Source organism: Rutidosis leptorrhynchoides, chromosome 3 (assembly GCF_046630445.1).
Source record: "Rutidosis leptorrhynchoides isolate AG116_Rl617_1_P2 chromosome 3, CSIRO_AGI_Rlap_v1, whole genome shotgun sequence".
NCBI classification, from domain to species: Eukaryota; Viridiplantae; Streptophyta; class Magnoliopsida; order Asterales; family Asteraceae; genus Rutidosis; species Rutidosis leptorrhynchoides.
This window is the reverse complement of record NC_092335.1, coordinates 232570405-232594166: the sequence shown is the minus strand read 5'-3', so window position 1 is coordinate 232594166 and position 23762 is coordinate 232570405.

The window sequence follows — 23762 nt, the reverse complement described above, 5'->3', positions numbered from 1 at the left end:
TATTTAGATTCGTTAGGAAATCGGATCTTTATGAAAACATTTGATCTTTTGAAAATTCAATCTAGTTTTTACCCTAGATAAGTTTTCCGGAATAACCCTTCACCGGTGTTTGCAAAATGTTTTTGTGAGTTTTGTGATTTTCAGATTTGAAAATTTTAGCTCAAAACTTGCGGTTTTGTGTCACCCACTTGCTAACCTTGTATTGGGAAAGCAACAAGTCCAGTATACTTACTCCGTATATTACCTTTTGGTAAACTACCGTCTGGTTATAAAGGAAAGCGTTGAACAAGTAACTGTTAAGGCAATGTCCCGTGACATGCAGATAATTATGGTCTATATCGTGTCGGATGCAATTACTATCCTTTGTAGGAGCAATAGTAAAGATCACCGTATAGTTTTTCGGTCTGGCACAAGGTCCTGTCTTCGACCATGTTATGCAACCACCGTTCTTACGGTTGACACCTGATTTGGTTCAAGTGACCTAATGAATTCCAGTGAATTCTTAGGATTTTACGTTCAATGGTAATGAATGTATTGAAAATAGGGTTTCAGAAAACAAATCGATTTATAATTTGATTAAAATATTTTCTCGTTCAAGCTCGAGTTTAGATATCATCGAATTCCATGAGTTTGTAATTCTCAATCTTTAAGGTCAATCTCAAGGATTGAGTAATATCAGTCTTAAAAGCTGATTTTTGATTTTTAAGGAGATTATCCTTTCTGGGGATCTGATTCATTAGTCTTATAAGCTAATTTGCATGGTGCCCCCTCATTGTACGAGACAGATCCTCTCATGGTTAGGATAAGTCTGACTACATGGCGACCCTGTTTGATGCTGAGGTCCGTGGATTTCCAGCTGATTTTCGTTAAAACTTTTCAAGATTTTTCGTAGTCTCTACAACTGGTCTGGACGACAACTTCCTGACCTAAATCAAGAAGCGCATGTCTTTTTTTCTCGGATGACTTTACTTCCTTTTAAATCAAGTGGCACATTTCTTTCAAATATATTATAAGAAATCGGGTAAAACTGATAAAATCGTTCAAAACAAAAGTATCTTTAACTATTTGTACAAAGATATGTGATTTAAATAACTTGGTAAAAATTTCCCACAGTTAGCTTTTATTTTCCTTTCTTTGCCTTTTTATTCTCCTATATTCTATTTTAAATGAATTCTAATATTTTGGGTTGTTTCTCAATTTATGTCCTTTACGAGGTAACAATAACTTCGGTGTTAACACCTAGTTTTATCGTTCATAAATATGTATAAACATGATTTTGAATTTATTTATTTGAAAATTTTTTTTAAAATTTTTACTAGAAGTGGGTAGTCAGTATATAAGACTAGGGCTGTTCTTTATTATCAGAGAGCACTAGATTCTAATACAACTACTGCTTTACTAGTAAAATTTAACAGCAGCTATTAAACCAAGTGTATAAGTCAAAAACTCTTAAAAACTGAAAAAATTTAATCCCTTCCCACACTTAAGATCTTGCAATGCCCTCATTTGCAAGAAATCAGTAGCAATTTAAATTATTGAGGGTGATTAGCGTAGAAAAATGATTAAATTTTACCAAAGTTTCCAAACATATTGTTGTTTGTGTTGAATGATGAATGGTGCACATCATTTGTTCATTCCGTCTATTGTTACATCACACTTGTTTTTCGTTTTGTCGTCAAAATTAATAGCTTTTGCTGAACTTAATGCCAGTCTTTGAAAGTGCGCTGTTTTACCCTGTTTTGTACATGAGATAAACTACAAACATATATATATATATATATATATATATATATATATATATATATATATATATATATATATATATATATATATATATATATATATACATATTTTTGAAGTTGGTTATATCACCCCACATTCAAAAATTATTAAAATCTAATAATAAAAGTTAGAAAATTATAAAAACTATAATATTATCAAAAGAAGTATTAAAAAGTATAAAATTACAAGTTACAAAATAAATAAAAATAGGCATAAAATAAAATTATGGTTGATGAGGATGGTGCCAGTAGGGATTCCATTCATAGCCATAAGTGCTGTAGAATGCTTGAGTTGGGTCATATGTAGAGTACGGTGGTTGGGTCTGTGTAGTCCAGGGAGGAAATATGGGCATTTGAGTAGTAATGTAGTTTGTATTTATGTATGCACAATGACTTATGATTTGGTTTTGATGATACTGCCAATCTTGAAATGCTCGTTGTCTAGCCATTTCATACTCATGTTGGGCCATAAAAATTTGCATTTCTGTCATCTGATTCCCCCCTCCCATATTACCTTGCTGCTGATTTCTTTCCACCTGTGGATGATTGCCATCATATGGTGCTGCAGCGTTATGTCGTTTCTTTAAAACCTTAGCACCATGATATACTTTCAAACCAATTGTATCACGGGGTTCTGGTGCTGCAATTATTAATCCCCCCTGACTTCTATCGACACCGAGATACTCAACAATTAAAGTAACAAAGATACCACCTCCTATTATACTATTAGGCCGTATACCCCTAACCATAGTCGATAAATAATAACCCACACAATAAGGTATACTCACAGCGCTCTGTGGGTCTCGAATACACATGAGATAAAATAAATCATTTTCATTTACCTTCTCTTTGTTCCTACCTCGCTGTGTAATCGAGTTTGCTAAGAACCTATGGATTACTCTTAGCTCAGCTCTATCAATATCAGTATAAGAGTAATGCCCCCACGAAATCGGTTATGGCTAGTCATTCTACTCCATATTCCATTGATATCAAAATTTCATGAACCCTCCTACCATTAACTATCAACCTTTGACAATCAGTAGATGCTAGTTCCTTAGGCGTATATATACACAAAGCCTGAGTCATGTCTAGTAGAGATATATGGCGCATCACACCTCCTAATAAAAATCTAATAAAACTCCGATCGGTTAAGGCAGCTACCCGATCCTTTATTTCAACACTACATAATAATTCCACACACCATTCTCTATATACACGCCTACGTATATTGAACAAACGTTCCCAATCATTACAAGTAGAATTACCATACCTTTGTGTAAGTAATTCTCTGATTGGATCGGTGAATCCCACTGTTTCTAATGGTTCCCAATCTATTACCCTGGGTACTTCAACATCATTAGACTGAAGGGTGTGTAAGTTCCTTTGATATTTTGGATATTCTATCCAAAATCTGTCAAACCTCAAGTTTGGGTGTAAATCTGCCTCATGGATATTTGAAAATGAAATGACTTGATGAGGTATATTTTGTTTGTATTGGTCGTTAATATCCTGTTCGTCTGCATTCTCAGGAGGAGCATTGCGAGCCTGAGATGCGGATGAAGATTCACCCCTTTCAGTCTGCAAAACACATTAAACACAATTTTTGTGCATCCAAATATGCATTAGTGTTAGCAGAATCATAAATCAAAACAATCATAATGACATATTTAATCCATATTAAACTTTATACGCATTTTCACAATATTAACAATTCTACACTTTTACAAATAAACATATATGAAAATGTATACAATGTTCCTTAGTATTCATCTTCTAAATCATGTCAAAAATAGTCATTATAGCAATTAAACGAGTTCCAAATGGCATTCATATCAATTAAATAGTTCATGCATTTTTTTACTCAAAAAGTCCACTTTAATACTCAAAAATCATGTTTAGGATCAAAGTTTTGATCATTTAGCAACCTAAACATGTTACACTACTTAATTAAGCATGAACCATCAACAAAATTCGGCCATAACCCGTTTATATCAAAAAGCCCCAATTTTGCTCAAGAACACAAACCTTAGATTACTCAAAATTTGAAGTTTAAGGCCTTTAATTATGTTAAATAGCATCAATCTAGCTTATACAAGCATAATATACAAACAATTTAAGCACAATTAAGCTAGAAATCATCAAAATCAAATTAGGTATAATTTTGCTCAAGAACACTAAAAATCCGAATTAAAGAGTGTTTGGATGTAGAAATTACCGATTTCCTTGAAAAACTTCTTTGCAAGTATCTCCTCATCGTGATTTTAGCAAGAAATTTGATGATTAACGGTGAAAAATCGCATTTTTGAGATGGTTTGTGTGTTTTTTCGCAGAAAAAATTAGAGTGGTGATGCTTGGGATTGGTCTGTCGACCAGTTATTCTGGTCTGGGTTTTTGGAGCTCCGCGAGTGCGGATGTGGGACCACACAAAACTCCAAGAGTGCGGATATATTTTATTTATTTTTTATTTTTATAAAATCTTTAACTTATAAAATAAATAATTAATTAAAAATTTGTTTCTTTCTAGAATGAGGGCATTTTGATACGTTGACCTAGTTCGTCCCTCGACAAAATTTTAAAATTTATCATTTTAAAGCGATTGTTTTAAAAGCAAAGATTTTTGAGTTTTTTTAAATGTTTTGGCATACTTTAAATCAATAAGATTAAAAATAATGATAATAAAATTTCTCGTCCCGCCCTCAGGTAAAGCAATTTCGGTTCAATGACCTAGTCTTCAACTCACGACGAATTTTAGAAATCATATTTTTAACTTAATGAAATAAAGTAAGTTTTGATTTTAAATTCACACCAAACTTAAATTTAAAATGAATAAAATTAAAAATTCATATAAATATCATTAATATTTTTATACATTAATTTTACAAACTTATATTAAAAATATTAATTTTTAAAATATTTAAAAATTTAAATATATTGGTTTTAAAAATTTACAATAATAATTTAATATTAATTTAAAAACAAGGTAAAATAAAAATTAAAAATCTTTTTGGTCTTTTATCCCACTTTAATCAATCAAATATTAACAAAAATATGCGCCCCTCTTTTGGGTAAAGTAATTTTGGTTATATTACATAATTTTACTCCTGATGAATTTTTGAAATATTTTGGATTGATTGATTAAAGATATTTATACCTTATGAATAAACGGTAAATTTCGTAGTGATGTAATAAATTTTTGTATGATATCAATAATTTCGGTTTCGCATACCTAATTTTATTGAATATCAAATTAATACTTTATAGCGAATGATTCAGCGTTTATTATCATAAGGTTAAAAGCAATAAAATAAAATAAAAACTGTACATACTTACCTATGAGAAAGAATTTTCAGAGACCTGCTTTAGCTGACTCATAGGAGAGTCGTGTGATTTGGTTTTCCATAGCTACATAAGCGTAACCTCGATTCTTTAATAACTCTTCTTCTAAACATATGAACGGTCCTTCTCTGCATAGAGTAACAAATTCGGTATTTGAATATGTTTGATTGTTCGAACATTTACCTTCGTGTGACCATTTTCCGCATTTATGACATCTTTCAAGGTGTCGTGCTCTTCTTTTTGTTGCGGATTTTGATTTTCCTTTACCAAAATGTATCTTACGATGATTCTTCCTGAGTTCTTTCCTCACTTCGTCCATTTTGCCTCTTATGAATGATACCACTTCACTCGGGAGTGTGTCATTATTACATTTAGTAATCAAAGCATGTAGTAGTAGACCATGGTTCAAATCAAAGGAATTCTTCATCTCATAAAACCTAAAAGAAATAAAAATTCAGAATAGGGGGAGAAGACTAGTTCTTTAGGGTCTGCTAGGAAAAGACCATTTGGATTCCATTTTCGAGAACTACACAAAAACAGAATATCTAACTCTAACAGAAATACATATTATCCTTAAAAGATTCGAATCTTCCCACACTTAGTTAGCTGTGGTGTCGAAATTGTGATTAACTTCATCTTCAACTTCCATTGGATTATCTATGTAATGTTTAACTCTGTGACCATTAACCTTAAATTCAATCCCATTTGAATTTATTAATTCTACTGTTCCGTATGGGAAAACTCTTTTGACTATAAATGGTCCAGACCATCTTGATTTCAATTTTCCAGAAAATAGCTTGAATCGTGAATTGAAAAGAAGAACTCTGTCTCCTTCTTTAAATTCTTTTGAACTTCTGATTCTTTTATCATGCAATTTCTTCGTTCTTTCCTTATAGATTAACGAATTTTCATATGCTTCATGTCTCAATTCTTCTAATTCGTTTTGTTGACTTAACCGTAAACGTCCGACTTCATGTAAATCAAGATTACATGTCTTCAAAGCCCAAAATGCTTTATGCTCAATTTCTACTGGAAGGTGACATGCTTTTCCGTAAACAATTTTAAAAGGTGTGGTTCCAATTGGAGTTTTGTAAGCGGTTCTAAAAGCCCAGAGTGCATCCTCCAATTTCATGGACCATTCCTTCGAATTTGATCCTACGGTTTTCTCTAGAATACGTTTTAAAGCTCGGTTGGTATTTTTAACTTGTCCACTTGTTTGTGGATGATAAGCGGTTGAGATTTTATGAGTTACTCCATATCTTTTAAGAACTTTCTCAAGTTGATTATTACAAAAATGAGTACCCCGATCACTTATTAAAGCTTTCGGTGTTCCGAACCTTGCAAAAAGATATTTTAAAAAATTGACTACAACTCGTGCATTGTTAGTTGCGAGAGCTTGTGCTTCCGCCCATTTAGATACATAATCAGTGGCTACGAGAATGTAAAGATTATTATGAGATTTTGGAAATGGACCCATAAAATCAATACCCCAAATGTCAAATACTTCACATACTAGAATGACATTTTGTGGTATTTCATCACGTTGACTTATTTTTTCGGCCCTTTGGCATGCATCACATGATTTACAAAGAAGGTGTGCGTCTTTGAAAATTGTAGGCCAATAGAATCCAGCATCGTAAACTTTTCTTGCTGTAAGGTGAGGCCCATAATGCCCTCCCGTTGGTCCTGTGTGACAATGGTTTAAGATTTGACTAGCTTCATCCCCAAATACACATCGGCGGATTATTCCATCGGGACAATTTTTAAACAAATGTGGATCTTCCCAAAAATAGTGTTTTATATCACTAAAGAATTTCTTTCGTTTTTGGTACGACAACCCTTTTTTCAAGGAATCCACATACTAAGTAGTTTGCATAGTCTGCAAACCATGGAATTTCATTATAATCGATCTTCAAAAGATATTCATCAGGAAAGTTATCTTGTATAGCCGATTCATTTATAACTTCTAATTCGGGATTTTCAAGACGGGAAAGATGATCAGCGGCGAGATTTTCTGCTCCCTTTTTGTCTCGGATCTCAATATCGAACTCTTGTAAGAGTAAGATCCAATGGATTAATCGTGGTTTAGCATCTTGTTTTGAAAATAAGTATCTAAGAGCAGAATGATCAGTATAGACCACCGTTTTAGCTAGAACGAGATATGAACGAAATTTGTCAAAAGCAAAGACAATATCAAGGAGTTCTTTTTCAGTAGTTGTGTAATTCGTTTGTGCTCCTTGTAATGTCTTACTAGCGTAATAAATAGGTTGAAATCATTTTTCAATCCTTTGTCCTAAAACGGCTCCCATTGCAAAATCACTTGCATCGCACATGAGTTCAAATGGTAGATTCCAATTTGGAGTTATCATGATCGGCGCATTAGTGATTTTTTCTTTAAAAATATTAAAAGATTTCATGCATTCATCCGAAAAGATGAATGGAGCATCCTTTTCTAGGAGTTTATTCATAGGAGTGGCAATTTTAGAAAAATCTTTTATGAAACGTCGGTAAAAACCGGCATGCCCTAGAAAACTCCTAACTCCACTAACATTGGTGGGATGTGAAAGTTTAGCAATTACATCTACTTTAGCTCTATCCACTTCAATTCCTTCCTTTGAAATTTTATGACCAAGAATGATGCCTTCTTTAACCATGAAATGACATTTCTCCCAATTAAGAACTAGATTTGATTACTCGCATCTAATAAGCATTCGTTCAAGATTAACTAGACATGTTTCAAAAGTATCACCGAAGACTGAAAAGTCATTCATGAAAACTTCCATGCATTCTTCTATCATGTCGTGAAAAATCACCATCATGCACCTTTGAAAGGTTGCAGGGGCGTTGCAAAGTCCAAATGGCATGCGTTTGTAAGCAAAAGTACCATCAGGGCACGTGAACGTGGTTTTTTCTTGGTCCTCGGGTGCGATTGGAATTTGAAAATATCCGGAAAAACCGTCAAGAAAACAATAGTAACTATTCCCGGCTAATCTTTCCAACATTTGATCAATGAAAGGTAAGGGAAAGTGATCTTTTCTGGTTGCGTCATTTAATTTTCTATAATCAATACAAACACGCCATCCGGTTACAGTCCTAGTAGGAATAAGCTCATTTTTTTCATTTGTGATGACAGTCATGCCACCCTTCTTAGGTACGCATTGAACTGGGCTTACCCATGGACTATCAGAGATTGGATAAATTAAACCCGCATCTAGCAGTTTAATAATTTCTTTCTTAACAACATCTTGCATTTTAGGATTTAGTCTTCGTTGGCGTTGTACATAGGTTTTATGGCCTTCTTCCATAAGGATTTTATGTGTGCAATACGAAGGACTTATGCCTCTAATGTCATGAATCTTTCATGCAATTGCTGGTTTATGAGCTTTTAGCACAGAAATGAGTTGAGATTTTTCATTTTCCGTAAGAGAAGACGATATTATTACAGGTAATTCAGATTCACCATGTAAATAAGCGTATTCCAAATGGTTTAGAAGTGGCTTTAACTCTAATTGTAACACCCCAACCCATACGCAATCGAAATATGCGAAATAAAAAAAATATTTTTGTACAGCATAGTGGCGCGGCGCACCATAAGCCTGCGCGGCGCGCCAAAACGGCCTGTCCAACTTTTTCCTTTTTGCGAAAAAGATCGCCCACTTCCCGACATATTTAGACGAAACGCTTTTAACAACAAGTTCCAATATGTAAAACTAACACGATTCAATCATAAAATAAGTTTTACAAAGAGGGGCCCACATCGGCCATTTTACGAGTTTCATACAAAAGTTTGAGTTTCGACCACATTAAGTTTAAATACCAAACGACACTACGAGCATGGTGTTTGGGGTTAAACTACCCAAGCCTCGGTCAAACTCCAAAAGCTAACTCATCCAAAAAGCGTCCCCCAACAACAAGCGGGATCTCTAATCCAAGATAATGCCCTTACCCTTGTCCACAACCGAACCTATAAAAAGGTAAACAACGAGAGGGTAAGCAAAGCTTAGTAAATGCAATAATTATACACATACATATATAATATATCTACTTGCTAACACTTACACGCATACTGAAATGTCCCGTTCTTATTGATTAAAAACGTTCCATATTAATTGATTTCGTTGCGAGGTTTTGACCTCTATATGAGACGTTTTTCAAAAACTGCATTCATTTTAAAACAAACCATAACCTTTATTTCATCAATAAAGGTTTTAAAAAGCTTTACGTAGATTATCAAATAATGATAATCTAAAATATCCTGTTTACACACGACCATTACATAATGGTTTACAATACAAATATGTTACAACAAAATAAGTTTCTTGAATGCAGTTTTTACACAATATCATACAAGCATGGACTCCAAATCTCGTCCTTATTTAAGTATGCGACATCGGAAGCTCTTAATAATCACCTGAGAATAAACATGCTTAAAACGTCAACAAAAATGTTGGTGAGTTATAGGTTTAACCTATATATATCAAATCATAATAATAGACCACAAGATTTCATATTTCAATACACATCTCATACATAGAGATAAAAATCATTCATATGGTGAACACCTGGTAACCGACATTAACAAGATGCATATATATAAGAATATCCCCATCATTCCGGGACACCCTTCGGATATGATATAAATTTTGAAGTACTAAAGCATCCGGTACTTTGGATGGGGTTTGTTAGGCCCAATAGATCTATCTTTAGGATTCGCGTCAATTAGGGTGTCTGTTCCCTAATTCTTAGATTACCAGACTTAATAAAAAGGGGCATATTCGATTTCAATAATTCAACCATAGAATGTAGTTTCACGTACTTGTGTCTATTTTGTAAATCATTTATAAAACCTGCATGTATTCTCATCCCAAAAATATTAGATTTTAAAAGTGGGACTATAACTCACTTTCACAGATTTTTACTTCGTCGGGAAGTAAGACTTGGCCATTGGTTGATTCACGAACCTATAACAATATATACATATATATCAAAGTATGTTTAAAATATATTTACAACACTTTTAATATATTTTGATGTTTTAAGTTTATTAAGTCAGCTGTCCTCGTTAGTAACCTACAACTAGTTGTCCACAGTTAGATGTACAGAAATAAATCGATAAATATTATCTTGAATCAATCCACGACCCAGTGTATACGTATCTCAGTATTGATCACAACTCAAACTATATATATTTTGGAATCAACCTCAACCCTGTATAGCTAACTCCAACATTCACATATAGAGTGTCTATGGTTGTTCCGAAATATATATAGATGTGTCGACATGATAGGTCGAAACATTGTATACGTGTCTATGGTATCTCAAGATTACATAATATACAATACAAGTTGATTAAGTTATGGTTGGAATAGATTTGTTTCCAATTTTCACGTAGCTAAAATGAGAAAAATTATCCGATCTTGTTTTACCCATAACTTCTTCATTTTAAATCCGTTTTGAGTGAATCAAATTGCTATGGTTTCATATTGAACTCTATTTTATGAATCTAAATAGAAAAGTATAGGTTTATAGTCGGAAAAATAAGTTACAAGTCGTTTTTGTAAAGGTAGTCATTTCAGTCGAAAGAACGACGTCTAGATGACCATTTTAGAAAACATACTTCCACTTTGAGTTTAACCATAATTTTTGGATATAGTTTCATATTCATAATAAAAATCATTTTCTCAGAATAACAACTTTTAAATCAAAGTTTATCATAGTTTTTAATTAACTAACCCAAAACAGCCCGCGGTGTTACTACGACGGCGTAAATCCGGTTTTACGGTGTTTTTCGTGTTTTCAGGTTTTAAATCATTAAGTTAGCATATCATATAGATATAGAACATGTGTGTAGTTAATTTTAAAATTCAAGTTAGAAGGATTAACTTTTGTTTGCGAACAAGTTTAGAATTAACTAAACTATGTTCTAGTGATTACGAGTTTAAACCTTCGAATAAGATAGTTTTATATATATAAATCGAATGATGTTATGAACATCATTACTACCTCAAGTTTAGTAGGTAAACCTACTGAAAGTGACAAGAAATGATCTAGCTTCAAAGGATCTTGGATGGCTTGAAAGTTCTTGAAGTAGGATCATGACACAAAAACAAGTTCAAGTAAGATTTTTACTCGAATTAAGATAGTTTATAGTTATAGAAATTGAATCAAAGTTTGAATATGAATATTACCTTGAATAAGAAAGATAACCTACTGTATATAACAAAGGTTTCTTGATCTTAGATGATTACTTGGAATGGATTAGAAAGCTTGGAAGTAAATTAGTAAACTTGAAGGGATTTTTGAAGTGTTCTTGAAGTGTTCTTCCTATGATGATTATAGCTTTATTCTTGAAGTGATTTTTGATGAAGATGATGATTAACTACTGGAAAAATACGTTCATAATAGTGTGTGTGTGTTGAGAGAGAATTAGAAAGAGAATTGGAAGTGAAATAGAGTGAATGATGAGTGGTAATTGGTGAGTGGTGAGTGGGGTTAAAAGGAGTTCTAGTTAGTTGGCTAGCTCATGGTAGAAGTTAAAATTGATTAGTCATACATGACATAATCAAGAGTGGAATCCCATGCTAGTTCCTATTGGTATATACTCATAGTAAGTACGTTTTGAAGCTGTGTATAATACGGGTAAGAATACGACTAGAATTCTTGATGAAAGAAAAGAATGGAAAAGTAACTGTAACCATTTTCGTTAAGTATGAGTATTTTGATATATGTCTTGAAGCCTTCCAAAAGTATTTTAATACATCTAAATACACTACATGTATATACATTTTATCTGAGTCGTTAAGTCATCGTTAGTCGTTACATGTAAGTGTTGTTTTGAAACCTTTAAGTTAACGATCTCAATTAATGTTGTTAACTCATTGTTTATTATATCTAATGAGATGTTAAATTATTATATTATCATGATATTATGATATATTAATATATCTTAATATGATATATATATACATTTAAATGTCGTTACAACGATAATCGTTACATATATGTCTCGTTTCGAAATCCTTAAGTTAGTAGTCTTGTTTATATGTATATAACTCATTGTTAATATACTTATGGAGATACTTACTTATCATAATCTCATGTTAACCATATGTATATCCATATATATATAGTCATGTCGTTTTTACAAGTTTTAACGTTCGTGAATCGCCGGTCAACTTGGGTGGTCAATTGTCTATATGAAACATATTTCAATTAATCAAGTCTTAACAAGTTTGATTGCTTAACATGTTGGAAACATTTAATCATGTAAATATCAATCTCAATTAATATATATATACATGGAAAAGTTCGGGTCACTACAGTACCTACCCGTTAAATAAATTTTGTCCAGAAATTTTAAGCTGTTGAAGGTGTTGACGAATCTTCTGGAAATAGATGCGGGTATTTCTTCTTCATCTGATCTTTACACTCCCAGGTGAACTCGGGTCCTCTACGAGCATTCCACCGAACCTTAACAATTGGTATCTTGTTTTGCTTAAGTCTTTTAACCTCACGATCCATTATTTCGACAGGTTCTTCGATGAATTGGAGTTTTTCGTTGATTTGGATTTCATCTAACAGAATAGTGAGATCTTCTTTAGCAAAACATTTCTTCAAATTCGAGACGTGTAAAGTGTTATGTACAGCCGCGAGTTGTTGAGGTAACTCAAGTCGGTAAGCTACTGGTCCGACACGATCAATAATCTTGAATGGTCTAATATACCTTGGATTTAATTTCCCTCGTTTACCAAATCGAACAACGCCTTTCCAAGGTGCAACTTTAAGCATGACCATCTCTCCAATTTCAAATTCTATATCTTTTCTTTTAATGTCAGCGTAGCTCTTTTGTCGACTTTGGGCGGTTTTCAACCGTTGTTGAATTTGGATGATCTTCTCGGTAGTTTCTTGTATAATCTCTGGACCCGTAATCTGTCTATCCCCCACTTCACTCCAAAAAATCGGAGACCTGCACTTTCTACTATAAAGTGCTTCAAATGGCGCCATCTCAATGCTTGAATGGTAGCTGTTGTTGTAGGAAAATTCTGCTAATGGTAGATGTCGATCCCAACTGTTTCCGAAATCAATAACACATGCTCGTAGCATGTCTTCAAGCGTTTGTATCGTCCTTTCGCTCTGCCCATCAGTTTGTGGATGATAGGCAGTACTCATGTCTAGACGAGTTCCTAATGCTTGCTGTAATGTCTGCCAGAATCTTGAAATAAATCTGCCATCCCTATCAGAGATAATAGAGATTGGTATTCCATGTCTGGAGACGACTTCCTTCAAATACAGTCGTGCTAACTTCTCCATCTTGTCATCTTCTCTTATTGGCAGGAAATGTGCTGATTTGGTGAGACGATCAACTATTACCCAAATAGTATCAAAACCACTTGCAGTCCTTGGCAATTTAGTGATGAAATCCATGATAATATTTTCCCATTTCCATTCCGGGATTTCGGGTTGTTGAAGTAGACCTGAAGGTTTCTGATGCTCAGCTTTGACCTTAGAACACGTCAAACATTCTCCTACGTATTTAGCAACATCGGCTTTCATACCCGGCCACCAAAAATGTTTCTTGAGATCCTTGTACATCTTCCCCGTTCCAGGATGTATTGAGTATCTGGTTTTATGAACTTCTCTAAGTACCATTTCTCTCATATCTCCAAATTTTGGTACCCAAATCCTTTCAGCCCTATACCGGGTTCCGTCTTCCCGAATATTAAGATGCTTCTCCGATCCTTTGGGTATTTCATCCTTTAAATTTCCCTCTTTTAAAACTCCTTGTTGCGCCTCCTTTATTTGAGTAGTAAGGTTATTATGAATCATTATATTCATAGATTTTACTCGAATGGGTTCTCTGTCCTTCCTGCTCAAGGCATCGGCTACCACATTTGCCTTCCCCGGGTGGTAACGAATCTCAAAGTCGTAATCATTCAATAATTCAATCCACCTACGCTGCCTCATATTCAGTTGTTTCTAATTAAATATGTGTTGAAGACTTTTGTGGTCGGTATATATAATACTTTTGACCCCATATAAGTAGTGCCTCCAAGTCTTTAATGCAAAAACAACCGCGCCTAATTCTAAATCATGCGTCGTATAATTTTGTTCGTGAATCTTCAATTGTCTAGACGCATAAGCAATCACCTTCGTTCGTTGCATTAATACACAACCGAGACCTTGCTTTGATGCGTCACAATAAATCACAAAATCATCATTCCCTTCAGGCAATGACAATATAGGTGCCGTAGTTAGCTTTTTCTTCAATAACTGAAACGCTTTCTCTTGTTCATCATTCCATTCAAATTTCTTCCCTTTATGCGTTAATGCAGTCAAGGGTTTTGCTATTCTGGAAAAGTCTTGGATGAACCTTTTGTAGTAAACAGCTAGTCCTAAATACTGGCGTATGTGTTTCGGAGTTTTCGGGGTTTCCCACTTTTCAACAGTTTCTATCTTTGCCGGATCCACCTTAATACCTTCTTTGTTCACTATGTGACCGAGGAATTGAACTTCTTCCAAACAAAATGCACACTTTGAAAACTTAGCGTACAATTCTTCCTTCCTCAATACTTCTAACACCTTTCTCAAATGTTCACCGTGTTCTTGGTCATTCTTTGAGTAAATAAGTATGTCATCAATGAAAACAATGAAAAACTTGTCAAGGTATGGTCCACACACTCGGTTCATAAGGTCCATGAACACAGCTGGTGCATTAGTTAAACCAAACGGCATGACCATAAACTCGTAATGACCGTAACGTGTTCTGAAAGCAGTCTTTGGAATATCATCTTCTTTCACCCGCATTTGATGATACCCGGAACGTAAGTCAATCTTTGAATAAATAGACGAGCCTTGTAGTTGATCAAATAAGTCGTCGATTCTCGGTAGTGGGTAGCGGTTCTTGATGGTAAGTTTGTTCGACTCTCGGTAGTCGATACACAACCTGAATGTACCATCTTTCTTCTTGACAAACAAAACAGGAGCTCCCCACGGTGATGTGCTTGGTCGAATGAAACCACGCTCTAAAAGTTCTTGTAATTGGCTTTGCAGTTCTTTCATCTCGCTGGGTGCGAGTCTGTAAGGAGCACGAGCTATTGGTGCAGCTCCTGGTACAAGATCTATTTGAAATTCAACGGATCGCTGTGGGGGTAATCCCGGTTATTCTTTCGGAAATACATCGGGAAATTCTTTTGCAATGGGAACATCATTGATGCTCTTTTCTTCAGTTTGTACTTTTTCGACGTGTGCTAGAACAGCATAGCAACCTTTTCTTATTAGTTTTTGTGCCTTCAAATTACTAATAATATGTAGCTTCGTGTTGCCCTTTTCTCCGTACACCATTAAGGGTTTTCCTTTTTCTCGTATAATGCGAATTGCATTTTTGTAACAAACGATCTCTGCTTTCACTTCTTTCAACCAGTCCATACCGATTATCACATCAAAACTCCCTAACTCTACTGGTATCAAATCAATCTTAAATGTTTCGCTAACCAGTTTAATTTCTCAATTCCGACATATATTATCTGCTGAAATTAATTTACCATTTGCTAATTCGAGTAAAAATTTACTATCCAAAGGCGTCAATGGACAACTTAATTTAGCACAAAAATCTCTACTCATATAGCTTCTATCCGCACCCGAATCAAATAAAACGTAAGCAGATTTATTGTCAATAAAAAACGTACCCGTAATAAGCTCCGGGTCTTCCTGTGCCTCTGCCGCATTAATATTGAAAACTCTTCCGTGGCCTTGTCCATTCGTGTTCTCCTGGTTTGGGCAATTTCTAATAATGTGGCCCAGTTTTCCATATTTATAACAAACTACATTGGCATAACTTGCTTCGACACTACTTGCTCCGCCATTACTCGTTCCGACACCATTTGTTCCTTTCGTTCTATTAACCCCTGGTCCGTAGACCTCACACTTCGCCACGCTATGACCATTTCTTTTACACTTGTTGCAAAATTTGGTGCAGAACCCCGAGTGATACTTTTCACACCTTTGGCATAGCTGCTTCTGATTGTTGTTGTTGTTGTTGTGGTTATTATTGTTGTTGGGATGATTGTTGTAGTTGCTGTTGTTGTTGTTGTTGTTGTTGTTGTTGTTGGGCCGTTTTGTAGTTGCGATTGATGTTGCGATTGTTGGGATAATTGTTGCGATTATTGTTGTAATTGCTGTTGTTGTTGTATTGGTGATTCTTATCATCGTTTTCCTCCCACTTTCTTTTGACTTGCTTCACATTGGCCTCTTCAGCAGTCTGTTCTTTAATTCTTTCTTCAATCTGGTTCACTAGTTAGTGAGCCATTCTACATGCGTGTTGTATGGAGGCGGGCTCGTGTGAACTTATATCTTCTTGGATTCTTTCCGGTAATCCTTTCACAAACGCGTCGATCTTCTCTTCCTCATCTTCGAATGCTCCCGGACACAATAGGCACAATTCTGTGAACCGTCTTTCATACGTGGTAATATCAAATACTTGGGTTCGTAACCCTCTAAGTTCTGTCTTGAGCTTATTGACCTCGGTTCTGGGACGGTACTTCTCGTTCATCAAGTGCTTGAATGCTGGCCACGGTAGTGCGTACGCATCATCTTGTTCCACTTGCTCTAGATAGGTATTCCACCATGTTAACGCAGAACCTGTGAAGGTATGCGTAGCGTACTTCACTTTGTCCTCTTCAGTACACTTACTTATGGCAAACACCGATTCGACCTTCTCGGTCCACCGTTTCAATCCGATCGGTCCTTCGGTTCCATCAAATTCCAAAGGTTTGCAGGCAGTGAATTCTTTGTAGGTGCATCCTACACGATTTCCTGTACTGCCAGATCCAAGGTTATTGTTGGTATGTAGCGCAGCCTGTACTGCGGCTATGTTTGAAGCTAGAAAAGTACAGAATTCCTCTTCATTCATATTCACGGTGTGTCGAGTAGTCGGTGCCATTTCCTTCAAAATAGTCAAATGGAACAAGTTAATCATACAGAATATTAAGAGTAGTTAATAGTATTTCGTAGCATAATATGAACTCATTTATAAAAGCTTTTTCTTCATATTAGCGTTTTATAAGTTTAAATTCGGGTAGTACCTACCCGTTAAGTTCATACTTAGTAGCTAATATACAATTCAACTACTACAATTCTATATGAAAAACTGATTGTAATAATATTTCGCGTTCAAACTTTTATACAATATTTTACAAACTTACAATACCGCTTATTTTACATAAAGCATGAAATATAGCACACAATAACTTTGATACAAGATAGTTGTGAAGATAATTCTAGCTAGTACACAAGTCATTCAGCAAAGGCAATAAAGACACGTAATTCATACGTCCAGAAACAAGTCATGCATTCTGGTTTTACTAGGACTACTTCCCATCCTTGGTCTTGTGGAACATAACCGTTATGGCCGTTGATAAGACTGCGTGTTGTAACGTCGTCAAAGGGACGAGGGTTACGTAATGACCAACAGTCTCGTAATAACCTAAAAACCTCATTTCTTACCCCAATTACCGACTCCGTCACTTGTGGGAACGTTTTGTTTAATAGTTGTAGCCCGATGTTCTTGTTCTCACTTTGGTGAGAAGCGAACATTACTAACCCGTAAGCATAACATGCTTCTTTATGTTGCATGTTAGCCGCTTTTTCTAAATCACGAAGTCCTATATTCGGATATACTGAGTCAAAATAATTTCTTAACCCGTTGCGTAAAATAGCATTTGGGTTCCCTGCAATATATGCGTCAAAGTAAACACATCGTAACTTATGGATTTCCCAATGTGATATCCCTAATCTTTCGAACGAAAGCCTTTTATAAACCAAGGCATTCTTGGAATGTTCTTCGAATGTCTTACAAACTGATCTCGCCTTAAATAGTTGTGCCGAGGAATTCTGACCGACTCTAAACAATATTTCATCAATCATGTCTCCGGGTAGGTCTCTTAAAATATTGCGTTGTCTATCCATTTTGTGTTTTTGTACTGTAAAATAGACAAGAGTTAGATTCATAAAAAAATACTTATTAATACAAGCAATTTTTACATATATCATAAAGCATAAGCACACTATATTACATATATTACACCACACGAATACAACTATCTTATTCCGACTCGCTTGTTTCTTCTTGTTTGGTTTTGGTTCGTTTTGCCAAGTTTCTAGGGATATATGATGTTCCCCTAATACGAGCCGTCGTTGTCCACATTGGTTTAGAAAAACCTGGTGGTTTAGAGGTTCCCGGGTCATTGTTACAACTTAAGGACTTCGGGGGTTGACGATACATATAAAGTTCATCGGGGTTGGAATTAGATTTCTCTATTTTTATGCCCTTTCCCTTATTATTTTCTTTTGCCTTTTTAAATTCAGTTGGGGTAATTTCTATAACATCATCGGAATTCTCGTCGGAATCCGATTCATCGGAGAATTGGTAATCCTCCCAATATTTTGCTTCCTTGGCGGAAACACCATTGACCATAATTAACCTTGGTCGGTTGGTTGAGGATTCTCTTTTACTTAACCGTTTTATTATTTCCCCCACCGGTTCTATTTCTTCTTCCGGTTCCGATTCTTCTTCCGGTTCCGATTCTTCTTCCGGTTCCGACTCTTCTTCCGGTTCCTCTTCGGGAACTTGTGAATCAGTCCACGAATCATTCCAATTTACATTTGACTCTTCATTATTATTAGGTGAGTCAATGGGACTTGTTCTAGAGGTAGACATCTATCACATAATATCAAACACGTTAAGAGATTAATATATCACATAATATTCATATGTTAAAAATATATAGTTTCCAACAAAAATGTTAAGCAATCATTTTTAAAGAAAACACGGTCGAAGTCCAGACTCACTAATGCATCCTAACAAACTCAATAAGACACACTAATGCAAATTTTCTGGTTCTCTAAGACCAACGCTCTGATACCAACTGAAATGTCCCGTTCTTATTGATTAAAAACGTTCCATATTAATTGATTTCGTTGCGAGGTTTTGACCTCTATATGAGACGTTTTTCAAAGACTGCATTCATTTTAAAACAAACCATAACCTTTATTTCATCAATAAAGGTTTTAAAAAGCTTTACGTAGATTATCAAATAATGATAATCTAAAATATCCTGTTTACACACGACCATTACATAATGGTTTACAATACAAATATGTTACAACAAAATAAGTTTCTTGAATGCAGTTTTTACACAATATCATACAAGCATGGACTCCAAATCTCGTCCTTATTTAAGTATGCGACAGCGGAAACTCTTAATAATCACCTGAGAATAAACATGCTTAAAACGTCAACAAAAATGATGGTGAGTTATAGGTTTAACCTATATATATCAAATCATAATAATAGACCACAAGATTTCATATTTCAATACACATCCCATACATAGAGATAAAAATCATTCATATGGTGAACACCTGGTAACCGACATTAACAAGATGCATATATATAAGAATATCCCCATCATTCCGGGACACCCTTCGGATATGATATAAATTTCGAAGTACTAAAGCATCCGGTACTTTGGATGGGGTTTGTTAGGCCCAATAGATCTATCTTTAGGATTCGCGTCAATTAGGGTGTCTGTTCCCTAATTCTTAGATTACCAGACTTAATAAAAAGGGGCATATTCGATTTCGATAATTCAACCATAGAATGTAGTTTCACGTACTTGTGTCTATTTTGTAAATCATTTATAAAACCTGCATGTATTCTCATCCCAAAAATATTAGATTTTAAAAGTGGACTATAACTCACTTTCACAGATTTTTACTTCGTCGGGAAGTAAGACTTGGCCATTGGTTGATTCACGAACCTATAACAATATATACATATATATCAAAGTATGTTTAAAATATATTTACAACACTTTTAATATATTTTGATGTTTTAAGTTTATTAAGTCAGCTGTCCTCGTTAGTAACCTACAACTAGTTGTCCACAGTTAGATGTACAGAAATAAATCGATAAATATTATCTTGAATCAATCCACGACCCAGTGTATACATATCTCAGTATTGATCACAACTCAAACTATATATATTTTGGAATCAACCTCAACCCTGTATAGCTAACTCCAACATTCACATATAGAGTGTCTATGGTTGTTCCGAAATATATATAGATATGTCGACATTGTAACGACCCGACCAAAACCGTTATTGACGGCGCCGTTAACTTAGGTCCCGTTGCGTGGTCGTAGTCCCTATATGAGACTCGTTTGACCAAAATTATGTCGCATTCATTTGAAAGGCACAAGACTTGCAAGTTTAGTTTACAAAACCATTCGACAGCAAGTCTAAGTTTACAAAAGTCATAAAGTATAAATGAAATAACTTGCGACATAATATAAGTTGAAAAACACAGTTGCTATAAATAGCGTAAGTATGTAAACAAAAGTTTGAATCCAAAAGTGCTATCCCTAGCGTATGTATGTATGTATGCTTGACCCCAAGCAAGAAATCAGAGTGTATGCATGTATGCTTGACCCCAAGCAAGTATGAATGTACGCGGAAGCATGTATCAAATAGCCATGTATGAACCTGAGAAAACATATAGAAAACTGTCAACGAAAAACGTTGGTGAAATCATAGGTGTATTAGTAAACGTTATATTTTGAACCACAAGATTTAGTATTTCCATAAATTGATCATCCAAAAGTTGCATTCCAAAAGTTGGTTCGCGAGCACCCAATTATCAAAGCTTAACATTCCTTCCATTGTATACCCCATCACTTAGTGCTAGAACAAACACTGATTCTCGAAAATATATTTCATCCGTAGACGGTAGCGAACCGTCAAGGATGAGGGTTGTCAACCCATATGGCCATATAACATAAGTTCTCGCTTACACCCGGCAAGTGTAACTAATGATAATCGAATTGAGGATTTTCGTTCTAAACTCGCTGTAGAATGTTTGTTTTCCTTTTTCTTGTGTTCAAAGTATAAAAGTAAGTAGTACAAAATGTAACAAAGTATATGTTTCTCAGCCCACAATTTAAAAGTATAAAAAGTTGTTGAAAAGGTGGGACTATGATCTCACCTCGAGTGCACGAGTATAAAAGTACTTCACAAAGTAAACGTGTGCATGAAAGTTGCTTAGTCTTGACCTAAACAAGTAAATTGTATCAATTAACCGGTTACGACACATGGTTGGGTGAAATGTGTTCAATTAGTCCTATGGCTCGTTACGACTCGAATAGTATAGCATGTGAATCACGTTGTCAAGTTTCATGCAAGAATCAAGTATAAAAGCATGTTAGAACGATTGTAATAAAGTTTGAGTTGACATTTCAAAACCTTACCATTAGAAAGGAAATCTTATTACGTTTCCAACGATATTTGATTCATCGAAAACGGAGTTACGGTCAAAAAGTTATGGCCAAAACAAGTTTGCTGAAGTTCGGATGAAACAGGCAATTGTCACGGCGCGACAAATTGCTCCGCGGCGCGACAAATGCCTATGTTGAAGGTCAGAAAGCTTGAAAAACATGTTCTAAAATCACCCTTTGGGCCACGGCGCGACAAATTGCTCCGCGGCGCGACAATGGCCGTGGCCTGGTCCCTGGCCTGTTTCACTTGTTCAAGGCTTGGTAAAATTTCAAACAAACGCAAAACTCAAACCGTAAACAATTAGGAAGCGTATCTTATACCGTTGGAAAGCTCTTTTGACAAGGAACACAACTAAACATGTTTCATCAAACAAAAACAACATTTTCCATAACCGATTTCTCGTCAAGTGATCGTTTAAAAGTCCATTTTCAAAGTTTCAAGTTCATCAATTGCATTTTAAGTTTCGGAAATCCAATTCACACATACGATATGCCGTTTCGAAGGTAATTAAGCATACATTACAACTAATCACTAACAATTAACATTCCATGGCATTCAAACATCCAAATGTTCATGTCAAGAACTATCAAACCCTAGTCAAACATCACAAAATCATTAATCGGGTTTTTGAAGTTTTCTTAATCAACCTACACATCCAAACGAAGCTAGTGATACTAGTAACACAATTAAAACATGCACTTTAACAATCTAACAACATTAACTCATCCAAAATCAAGGATTAAGCAAACCCATTTCAAGTTCATGCTAGTTACTCCAAAAACAACAAATCGAGCAAACCAAACATATATTCATGTTAGACTTGAGCCATAGACACTAACTAACACCATTTCAAATCAAAAACACGAATTTAGAGAAATCTAGAGTTTTAGAAATGTTACCCAAACGAGATGAAGTTGGTATCAAATTGTAGAGGATGAAGAGAGGATTCCAAATATGTAATTTGTTTTGAAGTTTGCTTCCAATCCCGAATTTAGATGATGATTCTATGAAGTTGGGGTTTGTGTGTGTTCTTGCTAGAGAGAAAGAGAGAGATGGAGGGATTGAATGGTGGTGAAATGGGTTGACTAGTTGACCTAGTCAACTAGTTTGCCCATTTGGCAACTCCGGTCCCTCGAGTTTCAAAGCGGGTGCGGGATTTAACCAAACGAATATTTTTATAACGCTCGAGTAAACGGGTGATGTCAAAATTAAATAGCGGAAATATAATGAACGTTACTCACGGAAACTATTAATTTAAATACGAAATATTATGTTTTTAAAAAAAAAAAGACGGTGTTAAAATTAAATTTAACGGAAAAACGCGGGATGTTACATTATCCACAACTCAAAAGAAATTTCGTCCCGAAATTTAGTTGGAAGTAGTAGTTGTTGAATCTTCCTCGAGATTTTGTGTTGCCAATTCTACGAATGAAGGAGAAGTACGTTCTAGGGTATTTCCACGAATTTTGACGGTCGGGATCATATGTTGTTTTAAGGTTTGGCTTCCATGATTCATGGTTTCAACCGGTCCTCCTAGGAAGTGAGGGTTATCGTCGATAGTGAGTTCATCAAAGGAGATAACAAGTTCTTGTTTCGCAAAACACGTCTTTGAGTTGATACATCGAATGTAGGATAAACGGAGACCCAAAATGAGTCGGAAAAGTCTAAACGGCTAGCGACGGGTCCAAAACACCCCAAGAATTTAAAGGGTCAAAATATCGCGGATTTAGCTTCCTACGTTTTCCCGAAACGGATTGCACCTTTCCAAGGTGCGACTCTTAACGTGACGCGGTTTTCCACGTGGAATTTGAAATGTTTACGTCTAACATCGGCGTAGCTCTTGGTGATTACGAGTCGCGTAGGGTTTTACCTGAATATGAATAAATTTTCTCGGTTGCTCATGAATAAACTCGGCCCCGGTGAATTGATCATCGTTTACTTTGTTCGACAAAAGAGAATGACGTTTCCGGTCACGTGTGGTTTCAAAAGGAGTGACGTTAAAACTCGAATGAAAATCATTGTAGTACGAGGATTCGGTTTAAGGAAAATACTTTTCTCAAATAAATTTGAAGTTGGTAATACAAACTTGTATTATGGTTTCCAAGGTTTAAATCGCATGTTTGTTCGGTCCGTCGGGTTGTGGATGGTACGCGGTACTCATGTCTAAACGCGGTCCCGAGGCTTTTTGTAAGGTACTCCAAAATCTAGAAGTGAAACGAGGATCTCGATCCGAAACGGGGTACATTTCCCTAAGGCATATTGAACAAGTTTGCTAGGAATTGAAAACGTTAGCTAGGACAAGTTTCTCAAGAA